The following is a 25972-nucleotide window of genomic DNA, read 5'->3' on the forward strand; positions in this document are numbered from 1 at the left end:
GCGTTCGTGCGTGTACGCGTGTGTGTGAAATCGTCGCGTGAAACGAGAAGCGAGAAAGAGTGGAAAAGAGATAAACGGAAGACGAAGAAAACAGTCATCTCCATCTGAATCGTCTTTCGCAAATCGATCGATTTATCGAAATTCAAATTTATTTCCCTCGATATTCGTTAATTTTCGAAACGAATGCTAACGAAAGATTAATATATTCGAATGAAATATGATTTTAATTTGCGTAGGATATATTTTTGGATACGTTTTGTCGTCTCGAATTTCGTTTATTCGAACGGTGTCTCGTCGTTTGGTGAGTCGTTGAACTGGCGAAGTGAATTCGTGATTCGTCGAGACAACTATCAAGGCCGTGATAAATAAATAACACTTTAGGCAAAAATATATAAAATTCATTATCGAAACTCTAACGAAATATGTTCTATGAACTGTGATAGCTTAAAATCGAACGTGATAATTCTTTTCTTCTTAAATAAAAAAATTCAATATAAAAAATTCGAACGATAAATTCGTCCGTAAAAAAAAAGCAGAAAGTCGTCAGATGTTTTTCGTTCGACGCGAGGATATACCTGGCCGGTGTTTCCAAGTGACACGATTCCAAAGCCAATTGACATGCATCACCAGGTGACACTAATCACTGACACCGCACCGATCGATAAAGTGTACGAAAGAAAAGAGAGGCGTTTCACGGAGTCGCCTTCCTCCGCGCGTTTTCGTTTCGAAGCCGCATTACGCGGTCGAATAATTAGATTTTAACCGACGGTCTCTAAATTGATGTCACCGCCGTGCCGACAGTCCGAAGCCTTATGACGCACGAGCCGTGAATATAATGCGCGTTATTATCGCGTAGTTATGGCCGCCACAGCCAATAAACGTGTCCGCCGCCCAATTTTCCGCCATTGATCACTGTGTATAATCGATTTCTTCCACCTTCTTCCCTCCTCTTCCTCCTGTATTTCTCTTATTACCCCGATAATTTTATTCCATCATCCTTGCTCCTTCTGGTCTCGTTTTTTTTTCTTTCTTTCTTTCTTTCTCTTTTTTTTAATTTTCCGCCATACTTCCACCGGAATAATTGATTTCTTTCGCCGTTTTATTTCGAAGGCTGCTCTCCGGCGATCGATCAAATTCTTTGGAAAATTGGCGAATTATATTATCGCGGATATTTCGATCGTGCAAAATTTTCCTCGATTCTTCTCCTTCTTCTTCTCCTCTCCTTTTTTTTTTTACGCTCTTTCGCTCGAGGCATTAATCGATAATTGAACGTTTATTAACGCCAAGAGAGTTTCGATCGGAGTGTATCGAGCTCTACTCCACGTTTGGATATATTTTGGTGAAAGCAAAGTATTTTCTAGCTTTGGCTTCAGTTTTTTTTTCAATTATATTGTATGTATATATATATATATACTCCTGTATACGCTTTGCCATTCAATTAATATTTATCTTAAGTAGCACTTTACTTTCTTCTGTCAGCTATCTTATATTTCACCTGTTACTTATACTCGGTCGTTACTCATGTTTCAATTTTCGTTTCCCATCAAGATTCTATCCCATAATTCACAACCTCGCCACGCACTCGCGGAATCACTTTCTCGAAATCTCGGGCGGGATTTGCCAAAAACAGGAAAGAAAAGAAAAAAAACTTCGCTTCGACGATTTCACTGAAAAAATTCCCACCGCCTCCTCCCCTCATAGATCCACCCATTTGCTTTCTTTCGCGCCCAACAACAACAAAATTCCACCGTTCTCCCGATTATATAAAGACAATCGAACAGTCGCGTCGTCGCCTACGGTTGTTCCACCACGTCCTACCATCCTTCCCCCCCTCGCCACATTTCACCCGCGTTTCTCCGTTACGATTTTCATCAACAAGTATCGCCTCCTCGACTCATCGATTCCTTCTTCTCTTCCCTTCTCTCCGGGATCGACGAAATCGTAATTTTAAATCGTAACGCGATCGAGAAGAAATAAATAAATAAGAGTCGATGTGAAAGTCCGCGGCCGTGCACAACAAGTCCGTGTCCTTCCCTTCTCTCTCTCTCTTCGCTTTTCCCTCGACACGATGACTTTCCACGGATAAGCAACGCGAAAGCAAAACACCTATCCTTTGAACTTGGTATCGAGCTTTCGCTGCATCCTCGATTCCCACCGACCGGTTCTTCTCTTCCTTCGAAACGATCGATCAAAGCTCGCCTCGCTTTCCATCCATCCGATCCCTTTGCGCCGCGGCTCCCCTCTTAGCCGAGATTTCGCTCACGGCGCGATTTCCTTCAGTTTCGATTCGAAAAAGAATTCGTTTTAATCCCGATAATCGTCTCGTTCGAAAAAGTCGTCCCAGTGGTAAGTCACCAATCACCGCGCAACCAACGAGAGATCCAATTTGCGCGCGCGAATTCGAATCGCGTCGCGCGCGAAATCGCACGTTGTTTACGATGGGTTGAGAGCGCGCCGAGCAACGAGACACGCGATATCGCGGTTGTTCGCGGTTTCAGGTTGACTGGCTCGGTTCGCTCGCCGCGGCTCGCCTCGATGTTCGCCGTGAAACCGGCGACGAACGGCTGCACCCCACCTCGATGGACGCGACGTGACGTGGGTCTTGCCGACTCGCGTCGCTCTACCGCCTCTCCCGTCTCTCTCCTCGTAAATTCTGTTCTTTTGTTTTTCTTTCTTCTTCCTTTTTTTTAATACAAGATAACGCGAAAATTTGAATAATTTTCAAGAGCGATACGGCCGAGGCCGCGATCTTGTGGGGCAAGGCGAACGAGATCTGGGTTGGTGCGTTGCTTGGACGTGTGGATTCGTGTCGACGAATTCGATGAAATTTTGTTGAAGAAAGTTGGAACGCGGCAAATGACATATTTTCAATTCCAATCCTGTCTTATGCGTGTTCGTATTCGATGATCGAACAAAAGAAGTAAAAAAAAAAGCAAAATGCTTCACAATTTTCGAAATACTAATATTTTAGGATATTTCTATTTGTTTTATGAAAAATATGTAATCCTCGAAAAGTTTAGCGTTTCTATTAAAATTTACAATTGGTCGGTTCTGAATGTTGCCTCGAATTGCATCGAAATAACGACTCTCGTGAAATGCCTTTTGATTTTTTGGAGAGGAGAGGAGAGGAGAGGAGAGGAGAGGAGAGAGAGAGAGAGAGAGAGAGAGAGAGAGAGAGAGAGAAAGAGAGAGAGACGTGAATTTAAATCAGGAGAATACGGAAGCTGGAATGCTACCGTTAAAATTTGCATAACACCGATCTACGTTTCATTTCCGCGACGCAACAACAATTCTGCTGCTTTTACAAAATTACGTTGCCAAATTTTTTTTATCGCATCATTCCGATTCGAAACGAAAGAAATACAACTTCAAGGTATATATATACACACAATTCACACAATTTCTATAGAGAGCTTCAAATTTCTCACTTCAAATCAAATTCATTAGAACTACGCCTTCTAATTCGATGATCGAATTTCATCGAATTTTCTTCTTCGACAAGTTCAACGATATATCCACTAATCATGTGACTCGTTCAATCGCAATAACGGTAGCCGCACCATTCGAGATTCTGTTCGTAAATTCGATAGAAATGATCTGTGTGTCCCCTCTTTAAAAAAAGCCATAACGCTTTTTTTCCACGCACGATTGTATACGCGAGACGGTCGATCGAATCGAGATCGAAACGGGACGTCCACACAGAGAATTCGAGCGTGAAGCCGTTTAACAATGAGCGAAAGTTTCGAAGCGGCGAAAGCAAATGGGAAACAAGCGGATTGTCGCCGCCTCTCCAACCGAGCATCCAAGCGCCAACTCTTTTGCTCTTATCCTCGATCTCGTTTCCCCGTTATCGAGCACCAACTTCCGCTCGCTCGTGTCGCACCCGTCATTTCCCACCCATCGAGCCTTCTCTTTCTTTTGCCCGGGACGCGAAAAACGATAAACGACTGGTCGATCGAAAGAATTGTTTCGTATTTGTTTAGAGACGATGAATGTACATTTATCCTCGGCGATGCACTACTACCTGCCATCATAATCTGACGTTTATAATAGCGTATACGTTCTTTTTTCGTTATAATTGGTATTAAATGCACGTGTAAGTAGGATAAATACGTTGTTGATATATATATATATATGTTGTACTAGAATCATAAATTTAGAAGGGTTATGTATACCACAAATCAACTTTCTATCTTTATTTCTTGCACAGAGGAAACACAGTCTAGGTTAGATTAACTTTATCGAATTCGGATTCTCTATTTCTTTAATTCAAAAGAAAAGCAATTAAATTTCTTTACACAGTGAATCAAGAACGAATGTGCATCAGATGATAAAACGGAGAAAGTGTATAAAAATTAATTTTCGAAATTACAATAAGATAATAGAATAGCCTGGGATACATTTCTCGACGTACAAAGGTTAACACTTAACCTCAAATGTTAAGATGTGTTTACAAAGTAATAGGCAAGATATTTTCAATCTTTTTTCAATTATAGACAAGAGAAAGTTATTAATAATCAAAACGTATCTTTGTAGAGATACAAACTGTCCCCAAAATCACGCGATACGAGCAATCGAAAAGTGAAAAGATAAATCGAAAGGAAAGAACAAAAATGTTCGAGTATATCTACAATTGGCTATTTCCAATCGGATAAATATTATTCGTTTCTTTTCTTTAACTTTAACCATATCACTTTTATCACCAACACACTCCTTATATCTAACAATCGCAATATAAATATCCCATCTCGAACGAAAAGGGAAGGACAAACGAGAAACGGTTTCGACATTTTTCGACGCCAAATGCGCAGAATCAACGACACGTTTAGGAATTTAACGTGTGCGCATACATAACCTCGCACATTGTTTCAGTTTCCATCTGGTTGGTTGGTTTGCTCGCAAGGGGGCCATTCGTTAACAAAGTTTATTCGGCCGCGAGCGGAAAATCAAGCGTGCCGTCTCTCCGCGAGTAGTTCTTTACGTAACGAGTTCTGATTAGCTCGTACCAGGCGGAGACGGGCCGACGGGAAGAAATGCCAAGGAGGAGCGTTTCGCGAATTGCGCACCGAGGTTGAGAGGATCGAGGGTCGCGAGGCGTGTACACCGGCGAGACGCAGTGAGGAGACATGTGCAATGGGAAGAGGCGTTTAATACAATATCAAGGTTGAAAATTTATCGAGCGCTGGATGTATGAGACTCGATATGTAATTTTGTTATTTCGCTTCGAGGAAGGACTTCCTTTTAAGTTTTATTCTAAGAGGATTTTATTCGTTTGGTTCGTGAAATTGCGAGGAACGTGCGAATATCGAATCAAACGATCGACTTCCAAATGAAAATTTCTTTTTTTTTTTTTTAGAACTAATAGATAATTGTACAAATGTTGAAACCGATACGATTTCCAAAAAAAAAAAAAAAGAAAGAAAAAGAAAAAAAGGACAAAGTTTCGATAAGATCGATTTTCACGTGTCGCATAATTCAACGAGTCGACTTTCGCTTTGAATTAGAATGTCTGGAAGAGTGAGAGAGCTTGGCCTTTGCTCGGCGATCATTTGCATTCGTGGAGGTTAATGGATCGCAGCAGAAAAAGGAACTCGATACTATCCTTTCGATCTATCCGCTACAAAACACCGCTAGAGACTTTCGATTTGTTACTAAGCACTTATTATCATTAAATTCTATTATTTTTTTTCTTTTATTTTTCTCACTTCACATATAACGTATTCTTCGAAATTTGCATTTATATGATCTTTTTTTCTATAGTATTTGTTTGTAAAATATGTACACTTTCGTTTTCATTAAAAAAAAAAAAAAAAAAAAGAAAAGAAAAAGAAAGAAATTTTTATTACAAAGTGATATCATATATATCACTGAATGCAGAGCCATTATTATTTAATAACTTATTGCTGTCCAATAAATTTTTAAATAGTATACATACATTTTATTATTTCTTTTCATATTCGATGAAACATAGATGCACGATATTGATTGAAGTTCAAAAAAAAATCAAAATTTATACGCTATTTTCCATTGGATTAAATCGGAAGAAAATTTTAATCTCAAAGTCGTGAGTCGTGAGTCAATTTCTAAATTAATCCTGATATAAACTCATACATGTCGATGGCAAAGATTGGCGACTCGGACGAGAAAGGAATCCCGATGGCGCCGTCTAAAAATCAAAGTACACGCTGTCTTGGTACCAATTTCAGCGAATAAAACAGCCTCCCCTTAATTGATCTCATTGAGTTTGCTTAAGAAACCTTAAGTTAATTTAATTTTCCTTCGCTGGGTGACGCGATTTCGCGTTGGTTTTATCTTCTCACGGATGAATATTCCGCCAAGAAACTTGATTTATTAATCCAGTTAATCTTTCCGCGAAATCTCAAAACCTTAACGAAGTATTATTAAGACGGATAAACTCGTGCTCGATTTAAAAACCTTGAAATAAACATTCGACGCAAAGTTTATTACATAATTCTTGTATTCAAATCTTAAGAAATAATAATAATTCCTTTTTCTTTAAAAAAAAAAAAAAAGAAAAAAAAGTACGATCTTGTTTCCAAATTAACTTAGAATAAAATTCTGAACAAAATTAAAAATGCAATATATTTTAAAAAATTTCGTGGAATATGGAAAGGTACTGGTTCATCGATAAGACGATGCTCTTACGAGATACGGAAAACCACTTATGCAGCAAATATAAATAATTCTTAAAGATAATCTCCAACATACAATAATAACAATATTAAACAATAATAAAATCGTTAGCTATCGGTTCAAATTTTTCATTTAACCTAACAAACGTATCTAACGATCTATAACTCAATTCATGCGATATTAATCTGTGCAACATCGAGGATACGATTGGATGGATTCAGTCGTGAAACACGAAGAAATTTTTCGAACGAACGAAAATTAAAAACTTTCGAAAATTCTTGAGAGCGTGCTTGCTTCCTTCCGAGCGGGAAAGGACGGTTTTTCAAAGTTAATCCTTTGCACGCTCGACAAAGGAGCGAAAAAAGCTGATGGAAAAGAGAGGGGAGAGACGGGGAAGCTGATTCGTTCGTGCGCAATAGAATCGAGGTCGTGGCACGCGAGCTGTGAAACGAGCTTTAAGGCGCGATCGCAACGAGCGTGTCGTCGTCTGCTCGCTCGTGGTAATTGAGAAACCGAGATGGCGAGGGGATAGGCAGGGGTAGGCACCTCTCGTCGAACGAACGCGATATTGCGCGCGCGGCGTGGGGAGCAGCCGTGGTGGATCGAGCGGATAAATCGAACGCGGTTTCACTCGATTTCTCGAGAGAATGCGTTATTGGGAAAGGAAAAAAAAAAAAAAAAAAAAAAAGAAAAAATGAATGAACCGATGAATGAAATACCGATGGAATATCCTTTGCTATTATCGTATCACTGAACGAATTTAGATTTTGAATTTCTTTCCAAAACGTTTCTATCTTCACTTTCGATTTCGAGTTTCGAGTAATTTGTTTTTACGTTTTGTATATCGTACAATATTTGCGTCGAAAATTATTCATATAAAGATAAGATATTTGCGCGAAATAAATTCGTGTTTTGTTCAATTTTTTGCAAAATAAAAAAATACTCGAAATTACTTTGAATTCTTAAAATTCGAAATAATTGTTTCGATTTGTTACATTGTCTTCTCGTTATACATATCAGAAATATTCTAAATTATCGATTTTCGACGATACGATTCTATCATATTCCTGTAGAAACAAGAATAAAGAAACTAGAAATCTAAACAATACTTGCCCAAAATATCTCGTCGAATATCCTGCGATAATAGAAATTCATACACTTCGATGACATAACTTTGAGGTTAGGATTAAAACAACGAGCTACCTTTATTATTATATTGCCACGCGATACAAACGAAACATTTCATTCGGTATAATGGTCGAGGTTGGTCAATTTTCCAGATTGCGCAAACACGATCACGATGAACGGGGTCACACGGAAAAAGGGGATCTCGGACACAGTTACAATCGAGTCGAAACGATTTCCCCGTTAACGTTTGAAGAAAAATTCATCGTTGTCGCGCTCGTGGCCACGTTCAAAGCTCGAGGCTCGTTCCAACGTCACGTGGCCACGCGTGGTGAAAGTTACACAAACGTGGAAAACTGGCTAATGACAATAATAGTGCGCAATTTCCGGGCCGCCTACGGATCCACTGCACGTATTCCCTGGAATGAAACCCTTTCACGGGATTAATACCACGCTTGATCGAGAATCTCTATCGAAACGAAAACGCGTCTTTTATTCGGATACGATGTTTTTTCGAATTTATTTTTTAACTGTCTGTTCGAGTGAGATTGATAAAATGTATGTAATGAAAAATAATCGTTTACATTTAAGATATAAATTTTCGAATATTAATCAACGAAATTTTTAACCAAAGAAAAGAAATAATTTAAAGATATAATAAATGTAGATATTTCGAACAAGATTCGAAGTTTCCATCGGTTGGATCATAGTTTCGCGAGCCGTGTTCCCCGAAACATGCCAAGATATCCCCCGAAGTTGGCGCGAAGTCAACTTTCGACAATTTTAGCCAGTGTTTCCAGCCACAGTTTCTCTTCCTTTATTTTCTTTTCATATGAAAATAGAGAGCAGCGTAGAGAGTGCCGGTCAACAATGATCGTTCGAAAATTTGAAAATTCGTGCGATTAATATTAATACAATAATCATTGTGAATTCAGACTTTCTTATCTTAATTGGTAATTAACTCTCGAGTATCCATTAGAAAGGAAAGAAACAAAAAGGAAGAAATGCGAAGGATAAAAAAAAAAAGGAAAACACGTGAGTGAAAAACACGTTCAAGAGAGAAAATTGCAACGTTGAAGTAGAGTTTCACGGTATGCGTAATACGTTTGTTTAACCTTGAACCTTTTGTAGGCCACACTTTTTTCTACTCGGTGATTTAAAAAAAACGTGATATCGAAACGAAATTCGCGTCATTTTTCGAAAAAATGGAAACGATTATTCGATGAGATTATTTTAGATTCTTTCAATTCGAATTGAATCCAAAAAAAAAAAAAAAACAAAAATTATTAAACAGATCCAGAAAACTTATTTCGTCGATAATAAACTTCGTCTGGATTATCGCTCGTTCGCTTTCTAAAAAATTAAAATAAGAGGGAAATATTCGATAAATACAATCACGCTTTTCCTTTCTAAACGGAAATCCGCAAAATCAATCCGCAACTAATCAATTGCTTCTCTTCCTTTTTTACATCCTTCCTTCTTACGATTTTTTTAAAATTACATAAAAATAAATCTCTGATCCTATCCATTTAATTCAACAATTTTATTAAATGTATCAAACTCGAAGACCATCGATTTTATTTCGTAATGCGAATTAATTATACAGATTCGAACATCCGGTGGATTTAATGAAACATAACATAAGCGCTGTAAAAGCACTTTCTCTTCCTGTTCCACATGTTAATCGGTTTACTCTTATGACACGAGTTTTAATCCGCGAATAAGATATCACGTGTAAACAAATATTATACGTGACGTAAATCGAGGAAGGCGAACGAAGCGTGATAAAAATTTTAATCGATCGATCGAACACGAATCAATCCGGAAGTTTCATTAATTGCATCGATCTTCGTGCGCTATCGATACAATTTTTTTCTTTTTTTATTTCTTTTTTGTTTCGTTTTATTATTATTATCGTCGATGATCAAAGCGGTGATAATCAATTGATTAAAGGAATTAAAGGAGGAAAAATAACTAAGATGCAACAATTGAACGTTTTAAACGTTTCTTTCGAATTAAACGTAATTATTTAAACATCGAATAATTTGATAAATTAAAACGCTTCGATCTAGCGTTATGCATATGCAATTTCTTCGTAATTTTTATAATTAAATTTTAAAATTTAAAACTTCTATATAATTATATAACGTTTTTGTGTAGCTAACTATTATGCAAGAATAATATTCACTTTACAAAAGAGCCTTTCAACGTGCTATCTGCGCGAGTATCGGTGATAAAATTTCTTCGTAAAAAAAATTAGATTACATCTCAGAAATAGCGATATTCGATCTAAAAATTCGAACAGATATAACGATTAACAAATCGTTAAATTTGATTAAATTTAAGTAGGAATCAACTATTGCCTGGATAAATTAATATTAATATTTTACCATGGAATAACTTGTTTAATGATATTCTCATTGAAGGTATAAACGCGCGATGAATACTCCCACGAGCGTAATGACGTTAACGAGCCTCGATTCACTTTGGCCTTCTATGCGACAGAAGTTAAAGACAATCGTATCGTGGTGGTTTCCGGACCCCATCGATTATTTTCGCGGTAATTCAACACTAAATTGGCAAATCTTGTGAATGGTCACATAAATTGGAATTTCCAATTTTTTATATCTCTTTTATTATCCTCTCAGTTCCGACAAATAAAAGTAATTTTAATATTTTGAAGAAAACTTTAATTTCAAATTGAGAGACGAAGAGGTATAATTTTTTCTTCTTCTTCTTCTTCTTCTTAAGAAATTAGTTTTAAAATTTTGCAACGATAAATAATTTTTTAATAATCTCGAGAAAAAGTTTTAACACAAAATAAAGAGGAATAAGAGGAATCACAAGCGACGATATCTCTTTTGTAATTTATGAATGAGATTTATTTAACGATAAAAGATAAAAAAAAATATCAGTGAGTCGAAATTTATGGAAGGATAACAAGATTAAATTTCCCGCCAAATGGCATATTCGGATAAGGCCAGTCAATATAAAAATAACACGCTCGAGAAACAATCGTAGCCTAGGCTACTTTCTAGTGAAACACGGATATCGATAATTCTATCCTCAATTCTTGCTGACACACGCCTCAAACGGAAGAACGCGCTTCTTGTTACGCTAATGAAACTCGACCGGAAATTCTATTATAATTTTCTTGAAAATTTAACCAGTTACGCCGATGAATTTATAATCTTTTTCCCAATTTTTCATGGAAAATAATTCTTCTTCCATAAAAATGTTCTTACAGATTTAATCGAATCAGAGAAATTGAACAATTCTGATACGTTCCAAGAATTCGTACGATACATTATCCTTATTATTATATCATCATTATACGTCATACATCGAAAAAATAATGAAAATAAACGAAAAAAAAATATCCTCATAATCCTCGTTTCCACTGTTTATATAACGATTTTAAAACAGAATGTGATAATTCGAGAGATTAATGAACGTGTTTAAAATAAATAATATTTTAATTATCCTAACATGCAAATCCCCGTTTCGCAAAAAATCCACAATACCAATCGAGAAAAGCAATCGAGAACATTCGTTTCTATCCGTTCATTCAATGAAATTCACCAACCCTAACCATAAAATCTAGCAAAGCCGGCCACTTCATAAAACTTTCACACCTCTTTTCATATCCATCTAACGCGCCATTATGAATCTTTCGATGTCCATCATCGCCAGGTATCATCGTTCCTCGATTTTATTCGCAGTTTCACCTAACAATCCCGTAAAACATCAAACAAATACAAGTAGCAATAAAATCCCGGATATATATGTTTAACAGAACCACGAACGATGTTGCAGCTGTTTAAGGAAGAGAACTGTCTCTTCCTTCTGTTACTAATACGCTCCCCACCACTGGCGCGACATCAGCGCTACGATGATCCTCGTACAAAACACAATTCTCACGTGCGTTTATACGCTCCTCACAGTTTCGTCAAAATGGTGGTAACTTTGTGCACGATGCTATTTTCCTCCTCCTCCTCCTTCTTCACCTCTGGCTCGCTCGTTTCGAGGGAGAGACAAGAATAAATTAGAGATTGGTATTACGATCTTGTTTTAATCTAGGTTTTTTTTTTTATGGATTTTTAAAGTTGAGGATATAAATGGAATAATTTTTAAAGGAAATAAAATTTGTGATGGTGTTCTTTTTTTAAAAATTGTTGTCATACTTTTTTCCCCTCTTGTTTTGCACGAGGCGATGAAATTTATAATCCCAGCCAAAATGTTTTCTCAATCTCGTCGTTCCACGCAGTGAAAAAAGTATGCTTCGATCTCTAATCCAGTGGAACATCTGGAATCTAATGCATTTTACAACGCGAGATTCTATTTAAAAAACAGGAGCAGATTATTATGAAACGGGTTGAAATGAAAAAAGGATATAGTTATATTTTAAATGAAGCAAACGTAAGCTAGAGTATGGTTGACTTGTTCAACCTATAACCTCAATATCATGTAAGCTATAAAACATCCCAATATGAATCGCATAAATCAATGAAGAATATTTCTATTTGGTCGAGCAGTTAAATTCCTTGGCGGTAAGTAATGAAAATAACATTAAAAAGCTTATTATTATTATTACTTTTCTACGTAAAATCTTAATTTAATCCTAATTTTTATTACAATGTGTAACCCATTCATATCATCTTTCAATAATAATTTGTCTTGAAAAATTCTTATAAAAAAGATTCGAGAATTAAATTACCAGCATTTTTTTTTTTTTTTCTTTTTCATAACATACAGAAACATTTAAAATTCCTGTCTGTCTGTCTTTTATTTTCTTTGTTCCAACAAAGAGAAGTAATAAACGCTGGGCTAGGAAAATTTTCAATCGAGAACAGAATTTACTATCGATTTCGTTCAACAATTGCCAATCTCGACCGCTAAATTCCCCTTCACCATCCTTCTCCTCTCGCGTTAAAAAGTCTTGGCAACGATTCGTTCATTTATTTATTATAAGAGCAAACCACTTCCAATCGAATCCAATCAGCCACCCCTATCGGCGCTGAACCTCCTTCGAAACTTCCCGACACCCATCCCCACACCTCCCCCGGGGCGAACCCGCAACGAAATTCCCTAGGAAGCCCCTCCCCCCTCCCCCCAACGAATCCTCGAACGAACGAGGTATTCGTGGAAACTCGAGCAACGGCCGAGGAATCGGGTTTCGATTCCATCGGCGACGAAATCGTGTAACGTCGACGACGTTATCGATCGCGGCAACGTTGGCCGCGTTGTGACACGAATAAACTATTCGCCGCCGTTTCCAGCGAATCCGCGACTTTCTAGGACAGCGCTGCCTGGTGTCCCGTTCTTACAACTCCCAGAGTCGAACGAGCGCGTTACAAATCGTTTATCCTATTTAATTCGAGTATTGGAACGCGACGGAGGGGGGGGGGAGGGCAGAACGGGGAGGGGAGGAGGAGGAGAAGGAGGGGAGGAGGAATGTTAATGTCGTTGGAAAATTACAAATATGGTAAATCAGTAAATTATTAATTATTTGTATCTAATACGCGATAGACAGAGAACAGTGTTTTTGAATAATATTTTACATTGAAATTTATTTTGTAGTACGTGTAATCGAGTATCGTATTATCGTAAAATTTTATTGGCGATTATGTATGGTGGATTAAAAATTATTACTATTTTTTTGACAGTAAATCGGGGACTTGTGAGAAAATTAGATTATTAGTTACAGATCTTGTATCATATAGATGGTATTATTTCAATAATTTCGTTCCTAATTTCTTTTCAATAAAATATTTCGAGCTTATTAATTATGTAATATAAACATATATTTTGTGTGTGTGTGTGTGTGTGCGCGCGCGCGCGTATGTGTGTGCGTGCGCGTGTGTGTATTATTAAACACGTAATTCGGCGGAAGTTTACTGCCGTCCATAAATGGCAGAAGTTTCAGTATGTATTTTAAAATAATAATAGAGAAATAAATTTTGTAATTACATGGAAAATAATGTGAACAGTATTATTAACCATTTTTACATAAAGGGAGCTGTACATTTATCTGTTAAAGGTTTTATCATAAACGAGTTTTAATAAAAGTTATTACTTGGTGTACGCCATATACTTACTGTTAGCCTCATACCTTCGAATTATAAATTATAAATCCTTTAAAATATCGAAATCTTTTCAGAATTATTTTACGCGTCGAAATGAATTCTTCGAACGAATCTTCACCGTGCGAGAAATATAGAAAATAATATGGAAAAACTCTAATAACAACGACACAACTTGTCTGGCTTCGCCACCCTCTCAAGTCTATATAAACTGACTAGTCCTGGGTTTTCCTTTCCCACGGAATTATAACACGTGACGCAACGCCGCCCGTGCACTTCATTGTGTTTCATCCACGCACTAGTTAAAATTGTAATTTTCCCTCTGCTCGCGTTTCCACACGCGGTTTCGCGCTAAATACGCCCCGCCGTCTAATCTCATTGGTTAAAATAGCTGTTCTGGTGTCTTTTGGTGGGAATTAAAAGGGTTGCTGTGTTGCTCGAAGCAGGGTTAATGAACCGTGAAATACGATATATTTTATGATATATTTTCACGTTTTAAATGTTAATTGCAAGCTTGCGGATTGTAGCTCGGATTTTTCGTGAAAGAAAGAAAAAGAATTTGAGAGAATCGAAGAATTGTTAATTTCAATGGATCCATTAGATTACCAGCAAGTATCATTATAATTATAATTATTTAATAGGAATTTGTTCCGATGGATTTTTACCTTGGATTTTTACCCCCCTCGAAAACTCTCGAGGAAGAATCGTTAATGAAATGAATGAAAAAAAAAAAAATTTCATCGCTACGCTAAAAGAATTATTTTTCGACGAATGAAATATGCGACATTTTATAGCGTTACGAGAAATGATGTAGAGGTTAAAATGGAGGTTGTGCATCGATTGAAAGAGGGTTGCTTTTAGAAGCTGGCAAAGAATTCGATATGGTTAATGGGTGATTTTTTTCTTTTTCGTTTCGATGAAAGCTCGACAGTGGACGAAGAAGCTTGAAAATAAAGGTTTATAATATAGCAATGTATTAATATTTTTATAAAAATGAATAAAAATATATCGACATGCAGTATTTTCGTTATTGTAAATATAAAAAGAAAATAAAGATGATGGACGTGTATAAAATACACTTATCTTGATTAAAGATTCGAGTGCTCAATTTCATATTTCAATACACGAATCTGATTTAACCTTCCTTCTAATTATATTTAGCATACGATCTCTCTTTCCCTCTCTTTCTCTGAGCATGCTTTCAGTATATATATATATATTTATATATAATTTTTGGAAAATTTATATAATCATTCATTACCTCATCAAATTATCAAAGAAGCTTCTAATTAATTTGCTGAAATTCAGCAAATTCAATTCACACAAATTAAAACAGAATTAATTTTGATAGTTAATTGGGTTAATTAATTTTACTGCGTTGTAAGACTGTTGTCATGAAAATGAATAAAAGAAATTCTCAAAAAAAAAAAAAAATTCCTCGACGATCTTAAAAAAAAGTTGTTGCAAATAATTTTTAAATTTTACTTTCTAAACAAATCTTGAATTTGTTTTAAGCTTATATCACATTAATACCGTCGACACGGATGCATAATTATTGCAACTCGACGCTCGACGACGATATCAGTACGATACTCTCTCTACGAGTGAAGCAATCTCTTATTAATAAATTCACCGCGGTTCGCGGTAGTTGTACTCACTTTATATGCTAATATCTTCAAAGTTAAACAAAGTAGATACGATATATCTTCGATTCACGGGCTTACCTGAAACAAACAAAGAGGAAAAATCAAAATTAAAATTGCGATATTCCTTTAAAAATTAAAAGATCGATTCGACTTTAATTCTTCGACGAAACGACATTTCGTCTGCCACTGCCTCTTCCACTATTGTAAGATACACCTTGATCGATTATATCGTTTATATCGCGCTTACGTCGCACAATTATCCTCAAAACGATTAGTTGAACGATTAATTGGAACGCGAGATAACGCGATTCCTCGTCCCCGAAAGTAAATAAAGCGCGAGGCGTCGTTTCGCCTCGTTTACCTGTATCTCCGTTGAAACACGTCCTGGAAACACATGATACCGAGAATGTGGCCTATACCCGGAAATCCATCGATCGACCGGAAGCACGACATGCGAGTAGAAGCAGAAAGAACACAAAAACCGAACAGAGAATAAAAAAAAAAGAAGAAAAAAGGAAAAGAAGAGAAGGAAGAAAGGAGAAAGGAGAAAGGAATGAAGAGAGAAAGAGAAGGGCGAAGCGCGCGACGACGTTCGCGAAGAATATGCGTGTTAACAATGTGGGTAAGAAAGAAAAATATATATATATACATATATATATAGAAAAAAGAAAAAATATCGCGTTACGTTATCTTATCTTTATCGTCTCGCGAGCGGGAAAACGGCCAAGAAAAAGCGATTCGGCGTTTAATGTGCAACGTGAAAGGAACGAGCGATCTCGACGATTAGTTACGATGTTCGACCGTTCGAAAGAGAAGTTTTTTCGAATGCTTTGAAAATGAAGTTGAAGAAGTTTATTGGAGTTGTATCTAATTGCGATCTTCTTGCAAGTTTACGAATACACTCTGCGTTTGATATATATTAGAGGGAGAAAACGGTATCGATGTAATTGGAAAAGTTTTTCTGGATCCATTTTGGTGAGTTTTGAGGAATTTTATTATTGACTCGTTTGTAACGAGAGAAGTTTTGTTTTAGAGGACAACGCAATTAAACATTTCCAATAATATTCTGAATTAACTAACTGGATAAGAAAAGAGAGGATCGAAAGAAATCCATCGATATCTTATATAATGGAATTAACGAAATAAAGTACGAGGATTTTCTTTACGTCAATTCGATAAATGAAATCGCCACGTGTTCAACGCCTCCCAATGATTCATCGCCTCGTTGGGGAACAATATCTCGTATTACTTTTTAACACAACTCGATACAACCGTATCCTCATCGATAGACGAATCACGCCCCTGATCGATCCTCCTCCCACTTGAAAAAAAACTCGCTCGATAATCAATCTTCGCAAACATCCGCGTCCCAAATTCAATTTCTCATTGCTCCTCCAATAATAATTCGCTCGAAATTATTCCTCGTCTTGGAAACGTAATCATGTTATTTTACAGTTTTCCAGATCTCGTCGAAATTCGAGGGAAGAAACTCTATAAGGAGGAGAAGGAAGAAAGAAAATGGCCGTGAAATAATTGGCGGGTAAGCTCGTGCGTTCGACGGGAAACACGTTGTGCAGCGGTCTCATGAAAATTATATACGTTTCACCCCAACCAAAGCGCGCGAGGGTGGTATATAACGCGCGTTATAAAGCTCTCTCTCTCTCTCTCTCTCTCTCTCTCTCTCTCTCTCTCTCTCTCTCTCTCTCTCTTTCCGTCGATCAATATTACGCCACCCATGCCGCGCGTTCCTCTGTCTCTCCTCGATTTGTTTCGCCTCCTACGCGACTGCTCCCAGTTTTTCCCCTCCTCTCCCGATTCCGGTCAAATCGTTCGTGCATTTCGATCGCCACGAGTCATCCAATGAGTGAACCATTTTTATGGATTTATGCTTTCGTTTCGATCAAAAAAAAAAAAAAATCTCTTCCATTTTTTCCTCTGCTATTTAATTTAACGAGATTTTTTTTTCTTTTTTTAAATTTTTCTACGTATATAAACGATGGAAATAATTACGGTATATCATACCGGATGGAAAATTGTTGTTTCCTTTCTTTAAGTTCGTCGATCTTCGCGTAGAGAAAAGAAATTCTCTAGTGTTTGTATATTGTTATATTTATACAGAGATGTGATACTCGAGCCGAGCTAACTTCTTCAATCAGCGTAGATTCGATTGTTTCGTCGAAAAAGGGGAAAAGAAACAAAAATGGAACGTAACGCCCGAGAGAATTCGGGGGCAAAAATTTAATTTAATTCCGGCCGAGCCTCCGAGAACGCCTCCGGCTTACGTGTCTGTAAAACGAAAATATCGTAATTTCTTTATCTTTTCGATATTCACGTTTCAGATATTAAAATAACTGGAAAATAATTAGAAGAACATCGATTCGTTGATTTTTCAAAACTCCGTCACAAAAGCGTGCCTATGCGATATTCGAAGTTGAAACGGATACGATATCGAAATACCAATATTACTCGATATACAAACGATTCGATGGATTCTAAAATTTGGAAATTTTGCTTTCCGAAAATTCACAGTCCGTTTCCTCGATTCTTCGAAAGATCTTTCGAAATCTTTGATCTTTTGTTTTCCTTTCCATCGTTGTATTTTGCATATCTTTGAAATATATCTTCAATCGTTCTTTTATTTTCTTCTCGATAAAATTCGTTCATTGAAAATCGGTAATAAATAAACGAATCCATTCCACACGTTCAAGATAACCTTCGAAGAAACATCGAAAAATCAAAGAATTGGGAATATATTCAAAAGTACGTTGCATCAAAGACCGCGATCGAGTTTTTTTTTTCAACGATAATTTTTTTCAAACACGCGGCTGTTTTCAGAGAGCGCAATTAGAAGGCGTATAGTGGCTCTTTCCAAGCCACTTATTTCCCCCTGTGTAGAAACGTGGCGTGGGAGAATAAAAATGCACGTCGAATCGAAGGAGGAGGGGGGTGTGTGTGTGCAGTCGAAGCGATGGCGAACGATTCGAGGGGACAGAATCGCAGACGGATGGGGTCGAAAAAGGAGCAGCCAAAAATCAATAGCGCCATTCCTGAAACTTCTTGTCCCCGCGTTTCCCGATTACGAAACCACGTGATCAATGTAAAAAAGAAAAATAGGACAATTTTCGAGTATCGAAAATCCGACTGACGATCGCTTTATTCTTTCGAGAGCATCGAGATTATCGAGTTTTTTCTTGGATTCGGTGACTATTTTTAGGATAATGCCCTGTTGGCCCTCGAACAACGCGGGGGGTGCCAAGTTTCCAATATATATATAGAATCTTTCACCCCCCTCCTCAAACGTTATTTTCCACTTTTTCGTTTCATCTTCGAACCGTTCTGAAAAATTTACAAAATTAATAAGTTTTGTGAATTGATTAGAGAAGATTGTTACCTTTAACAATTACAACAAGTTAATGAATGGAATAATCGTTGGATTATTTGAATTGATTTTCCACGAAGGAAAATTGATTTTTTTTTTTTTTTCAAAACTATTTCGAGGAAATTTGATAGTGCAATATAACTCGTTATATAAAAATCGTATGAACCGATAAAACTCTTTATTATCTATTAATATTTATGTTTAATAGATAGCACGTAACTTAAGGATTATGCGTCATTTCGTATCTGTACATTTTTCATTTATTCATACTTATCTTTATTTACTTTGTGCTCTATTGTATAATCTCTACTGTATTGTTGTATCAGAATTTTTATATCCTTCACATCTTCGACCAAACGACAAAAAAATACTATATATATATCGTTTAAAAATTCTCATATCGAGAATTTTTTATCAAAGACGATGATGTATATATCTTGCAGAAAAATTCTTCACGTTGAAATATTTCAACGTGGTAAACAGATTGTTTTGATCCGCGTGGAAGGGGTTGCAAAACGTTTGGAACGCGGTTGAATGAGCCCACGCGCGTTCCAAGTGGCGTGTGTACGATTCAAGATATTGACATTGGCCCTTTTCCACGGGGACCCGGATCGTTTTATTATGCAGCCAGCGGAACTCGGTTTCGAGGATTGGCACAGTTTCAAGTGCACGATGCTCCTGAGACACCCTGCCAGCTTCTGCCAAAAATATCGTCGATATTCGCGAAGAAGATGGAAGTGGAAGTGGTTTGGATCGGTTGCGAATGAGTCGATTAATTTATCGATCAACGACGTTTATTCGGATATAAAGGGATTGTGGATGATCGAGTTATTAATGTGCAAATAAGAAAAATTATTTCTTTTTTTTCTCTTTCTAATTTCCATTGAATGACTTTTCTTCAGAGATAATATTTTATTTAAAAAAAAAAAAAAAAACACTTGGAAATATTTCTTCCGAATCATCTTTTAAATACCTCTTTTAAAATCGAAGAAACTCCCGAAGAAAAGACCTATCCAAAATTAAATTAAAAAAAAAAAAAAAAATCAAACATAATAATAATAAATAAATAAATAAAAACTTCATCTCCTCACCTTTATCTCGAATCAGCCGGTTGGTAAGCGAGTGATCGACTGGCATAAAATTAAATTGGCGTGTGGGCCTTCCACGCGATGCCCACGCGAGCATTTATCAATCGTCCGATAATATTTCACGATTATTATTCTTCGTTTACACGAAGATATCATGCCTCATCCACCGTCATTATCCTCGTCCACCACCATCTTCCAAGCGCGCGCGCGCGCGCGCGCACACACACACACACACACACTTACGCGGCGCAGCGAAGAACGAGAAACGAATACTCTTCCGCCGCGATTTTCTCCGTTTCGCTAGGACGAGTGAATGAAAAGTCGCGCGCACGTGCGATTCCAACTTCCCCCTCCCTCGATTCCAACTACGACCTTGAGGCGAGCGATACTACAAGGAGGAGCATTCCTTTTTAACTAAGGGAACAACGTGTTCAGCCTTCGCACACGTGCGGCCATTATTGATTGAGACCACCCCAACAGTCCTCAGGAGAGGGGGGGATTCGTCCGGGGTGCGTTTTATCGCCTCGTCGTCAACCCTCTTTTCTCCGACTCGCCACCGCGAAAATAGCACGATGCACGCCACGAAAATAGTAACGGGAGAAAATGCCAACGTGAATGTTGGAGGAAATCCTTCGTTTCAACCCTTTTTTTTCCCTATCCTTTTATTCTTTCGATTCGGAAATTTTATTAACGATTATTAAAAAGGGGATTTCCTACGCGTCCGCTTGATTTTCAAATTTTATACCAACAAACGACGTACAAGGCTAATTCACGCGAGTCGATTGAATTAACAGTTAATTTAGCCCACGTACATTTTCAAGGATCCTTCGGTTCCTTAACCCAACATACTTTGCATCCCACACATGCAAATAGGATAGATGTTTATTCCACATCTTTAGTGGGTCGTTAATAAGTCTATCGAGCATTGCGTATTAAAACGCGTTGCACGGATTCCTCCGTAACGTTATAATATTGAAAACCTGAAAAATTTCAAAATTCAAAGAATCAATCGAAAACGGTCAAAAATTCATTCCCTACGTCGAAAAAACCATAGCCGCCAACAAACGTACCGTTTTTCAGTCATCGAAAACGCGAAGGAAGAAAAATACTATTATTTCGTCGAACGGTCGGTGGGTGATGTTGGTGAAATCGCCTTGTTCGCTCCACGGCCGCGAGGCAGCGCCACCGCCACACGCGCGTGTTTCAGAGAGAGTGTCTCTGAAACACGCGTGTGGTATATCCCGACCAGTGTGTATAAAAAGAGCCCCGTTATTTCTGCCACGGCAACGTCTACCCGGTTGTAAAACCAACGGTGGTAAGAACTCTGCCGACCAACTGTGGCTTTTCTATCTAGTTATATTATATGCTAGATTACGACGAGGCGTGAATAAGGATATATTGAGGAGGATTCTTGAGCGCGATGAATTCTTGATTGAACGGAACGAGTCGGTGCGCGAATTGAAAAGAATTCAGCGGTTGTAGCGGTTTCGATAGGCGATATCGATAGTATTACAGTTTATGCAGCATTGTGATAGTGTTACAATGAGTTTTATTATTGATCTTTGGTTTTCGAATACCTCTAATTTTCATTTTAAACGATTTTTGATAATTTATCTTCCCATTTCTATTCTTCAATTCTTATTAATCGATATTCTAATATTTTAATCGATGTGTAGTATTCAAATTCTTATCGGTTTAAGCAATAATTTTGAAATTATCGATATCTCGAGTTGGAGGGATTTTTGATATTTTTAAACGTACAGATTCTTTTTACATCGATCGAACTTTTCAAAGACGGGGAATTGAATATCGATGAGATAGAAAGTTCACAGGTATGCCTGCGGTTCCTATAGCAACCTTTTCAACCCTATACGTACCGCCTTTCAATTTTTCACCGCCATATAGAAAAAGTATCGATCAATTACCCTTCCCCTTCTCGAGAGACCAACGAACTAATTTCTACTCGGCTACTCTTCATTTCATCGCGATAACATTTTAAATCTCCAACGCTTTCTTCTTTCACAGAGGGTTGGAAAAGAAAACTTCGAGTTTCAGCAAGAGAGAGTCGCATTTTCCATCTCCTTCTCGTTGCCAGAAAATTTTAAGAATCTTCTCTATTACGTATGCGTATTATTGTAACAGACGATTATTAAATCCTTTCACACAATGAGTTGGGAATATTTCGTGTCTTAAACCATTAAAATTTCAACGATAAAAAGTTGAAAATGTTATACTTTCTATCGTCTAACATAAGAAATTTCAAAAATTTTAACGACGAAAGAATTATTAATTATTGTACAATTACTTTCTTCCTAATTCCTCGCGATCTTGTTACTGGATTATGCAAAATTTGAAAGTGAAAAAATTTATAAGCGAGAAAAAGTAAAAAAATATCCAAATGATATAGCATTATTGATATTTGAGGAACGAATCCATTTCTTCAAACATCGTTGATAAAAATTTGATTCTGGATAAACATCCGTCTTTTTACACTCGAAGTGATAAGGAAATACAAACAGAACACGTGCAAAGATAATCTTTGTTGTTTTGTTGTCGCGTAAAAAAAAAAATTCCCAATTTCAATTGCGTTTCTTCTCAGGATCCCTGATGAATTTTCCTCCATTCTATCGTCCACGAAAATAATATTTTGAAATGCACAACATAATCGATCTATTGTACAGACAGGTTTAAAACAAAGTTCGAACAAAACAGAAGGCACGTTTGAAAACAAATTGGGCCGCGCCCGTTTATTATTCCCAGAAAAAACGCGGACAATGGTCGATCGATAGAGCTGCAAGGAGACAACAGGATGCAGGAAATGAAGCGAACAATCGTCGAAAACGACCACGGTATCCTACAGGGTCCCATAAAAGAGAGATAAGTACGAAAACATCGTCCATAATAGAAAGAAGAAGAAGAACAAGAAGGAGGGAAAGAATGTGTAATGTTTCAAGTAAGAATTATTCATAAGTGATTTATTCAATGAGTATAAAAAAATTGAGAAGAAAAAGAGCTTCGACGATCGTTCAAAAAATAAATAATATCATTACCATTGCTTATTTCTTTCCTTTTTTTTTTTTTTTTTTTTTTTGAATAAAACGTGCAAATATTTCTTACACTCACTGTAAATATGAAGAGCTAAATAAACGTAAATCTTTTGATTCGTTACAATCGATCTTCATCGATCTGTTCATCGAAAAAGATCAACAAATTACTCATCTCATCATATTCGATTTGACAAGAAAAATATTTTATCTCCTTTTTCGCACTTACTCTCCTCCTTTGCGTAATTAGAGAAAATAATCGAAGCGAGCGATAACGCACGCGTTAAAATAAAACGACGACGCGAAAATATTATAACCGGGAGCGAGAAGATTGTCGTCGTGCTCGTTAAGCAAATTTAACAGGGAAAACGGTTTGATCTCTCCACGCTCCTTCGACAATTTCCACGGGTGGAAACACGAGGGGCGAGATCCTTTTACTCGCGGTGAAACCACGGCCCACGCCGTGGATTAAATGGCACGATCACGAATAAACCAGTTCCCGCCGCTATGCTGTTCCGCGTTAGATAATGCGCGCCCTCTGTCGAGGGATTTCGTTCCACCTCTCCTCGCGACTTGCTTGCGATTACGCGGATTGGCGACGATCGAATATTGTCGAATATTGAGATTTCTAAGAGGAGAGGAAAATAGGGATAAGAAGGGATATTCTTTGTACGAGAAGGAAGGAGTAATTTGTAATGGAAGAACGAAATAAGAGGGACGAGATACTTTTACTTACATTGGAAAAATGTATTTAAAAGTTGGAAAAGTTTGAAAGTTATTCAAATTGGTGAATGTTTTATTATACGCTTGACGGTTTTTATTTTTGTTTGAGATTTTATATAAGGGAAAGTATACGAAAGATGATTGCGAAAATAATTAAAGTAAGCGAAGTAAGCTTCTTCTCGAAACATTTTAAACGATGAATTTTCTAATATCAAAATTTGTAAATTTGATTAATTTTCAATCCGTAGATTCGAATATAAAATCTCGATCTATCTTCCATTTCAAACTTTCGAATTTGATTTTTATTTTAATCACAGATCGTATAATAAATTCGCCGTATAATAAATTTCCAATTCGAACACGTCGACCCACGAAAAAAAAAAAAAAATTAAAATAAAATCCCATATTTCGATAGAAACCACCGACAAAATATCCAATTTCATCTCCAGTTTTTAACCAAAAACTCGTTATATAACCAAACGATCCAGGCAAATTTTAAACAACCGTCGAAATTGTTTAATCGTTTAAAAAAGCGTCACGAAATTTCCATTTTTCCCCGATTTTCTTTTTCAAAAATAGAAATAAGATAAGAAACGGATGAATGGAATGGAAAGAACGATGCGAAAGAGAGTTTCTCGATCGATTTGACCGTCTCCTCGGGGAGAGTCGTGAAAGCTTTGCGCGGTTAAAATGGAAAAGACAACGGGGTTTGAGGACCTTCACCGATGCTTCCCGTCCCAATTCCATCCGCACGGAAAATCTGTTCGTGAATTCGAACTCTGACCCCGATTTTAACCCTTTCGAATCATTTAATTCTGGAAGGAAAAAAAAATCATGGCCAAGCGGTTCTTTGAATTTGAATTATGATTTTTCAATTGTATTCCAAGTGAGGACATTACGTTCAAGTGAATAATAATTTTCTTTCTCATTCGAGATTGGATCGACCCAATCGTTATTTTATATGGAAATTGCATATCGAAGCGAGTTTCGAAATTGATTTTTCTTTTCAAAATTGAATTTCAAAAAAAAGAAATGTATTTCGAAATATAAATGGAGATTGAATTTCTTTTTATTCATCATTAAGAAATTTGCATAAAAATATTTGTCCAAATGCGTACAAACGCGTGTTTATTCCAAGATGCTGCTTTTCAGCAGAAATATCGTTGATATTTTTTCCAACAAGAATAGCAGAGATACTCGTCAACAACACTGCTTCACGTTGCGAAAGAAACTCTTCCGTTTCTGCGAGAAACTCTTCGATAAACAGTGCTTTCTCTCAGTGCTTATTTTAGAGGCAAGTTGGAAATACGGAGCCTTTGAAAAGATGATAAAACGACCCCTCGTTCATTCGAATACACTTTCGCTATATAATTAAAAATAATTAATTTCGATAATTAATACGCTACGTATAAATCGTGAAATTCTTCTTGCTTTATCCATTTTCTTTTCATTTTTCAAAATAGACTTATAATAAGATTTATAATTTAATTTTCTTTATCCTATAAATATTATTGTTAATGCGGTATAAGCTGTGATATTAATTCATTTGCATATTCAAAATTGTACGAATTATAGTCCTGAATTCGTTCAATGATTCAGCGAATACAAGTCGACACGCGTATGCAATTATAACAAGTCGATAATTAAAAAAAAAACAGAATAGAAGAATCATCGTTTATGCAAAAATATTTGACAAATGACGCAAAAGAATAAAGAAAAGCTACTGAGGACAAATAAAGTCGTTCGTTCTTATCGTTTACACGATTATTTGATATACATCAAAGCTGACTGGAGATATATTTTTCTTTTTCCTCGAACACAGCGATATCGTTATCATAAATAAATTTCATTCGCGATCGAATAACCGAAACTTCCGAGGATTTCCACCTTGTTTGCTCAAAAACTACCACTTTCTTTCCTCCTTTCTGATAAAAAAAAGAAAAACAATTCGAAATTCTAAATGAGAAATCTAACGTTCCTTCTTCCTTTATTTAAAAAAAAAGCGTTTAAAAAAAAAAAGAAAAAAGAAAATTGGAAATTTTCGAGAGAATCGCTGTTAAAGTAAATAATGGTCGGTCAACGGTTTTACATGCGATTGCTGGCACGCGAAGGAAAGTAAGAAACGCTCGAATAAGAAGGGAAAAGGAGGGAGGAGGAGAGAGAGGGGAAAGAGCTCCTGAAGGAGAGCGATTCGTTCGAAAGCTCCCCGAGAAGTGAAACTCATCTCGTA

The 25972-nt window shown here is 36.8% G+C and overlaps 1 protein-coding gene and 2 long non-coding RNA genes across 8 annotated transcripts in view; 2 read left to right on the forward strand and 1 right to left on the reverse strand.

The window, feature by feature from the left end:
• Positions 1–25972, reverse strand: part of siz (Brefeldin-resistant Arf-GEF family protein schizo) — a 77190-nt gene that overhangs the window by 30093 nt on the left and 21125 nt on the right. For 2 of the 6 annotated variants that reach the window (XM_086908018.1, XM_003698932.4), the window contains exon 1: positions 576–2563. The exons of 3 other annotated variants lie outside the window; for them this stretch is intronic. The gene's annotated coding sequence lies outside the window, so the exon portion shown is untranslated. Of the gene's footprint in view, positions 1–575; positions 2564–19978; positions 20167–25972 lie in introns of those variants that run through there. One more of the 6 variants, XM_086908019.1, reaches the window with a different exon arrangement.
• On the forward strand, positions 4173–5928 carry LOC147657644 (uncharacterized). The gene is made up of 2 exons (XR_015292072.1): positions 4173–4457; positions 4537–5928. It is a non-coding gene; the product is annotated as an uncharacterized LOC147657644 (long non-coding RNA).
• Positions 16244–19964, forward strand: LOC147657645 (uncharacterized). Its single transcript, XR_015292040.1, has 4 exons — positions 16244–16483; positions 16542–16655; positions 16964–17048; positions 19331–19964. It is a non-coding gene; the product is annotated as an uncharacterized LOC147657645 (long non-coding RNA).

The sequence above is a fragment of the Apis florea genome, unplaced genomic scaffold (genome assembly GCF_048593485.1).
Source record: "Apis florea isolate Af1SG1 unplaced genomic scaffold, ASM4859348v1 contig_3036_pilon, whole genome shotgun sequence".
NCBI classification, from domain to species: Eukaryota; Metazoa; Arthropoda; class Insecta; order Hymenoptera; family Apidae; genus Apis; species Apis florea.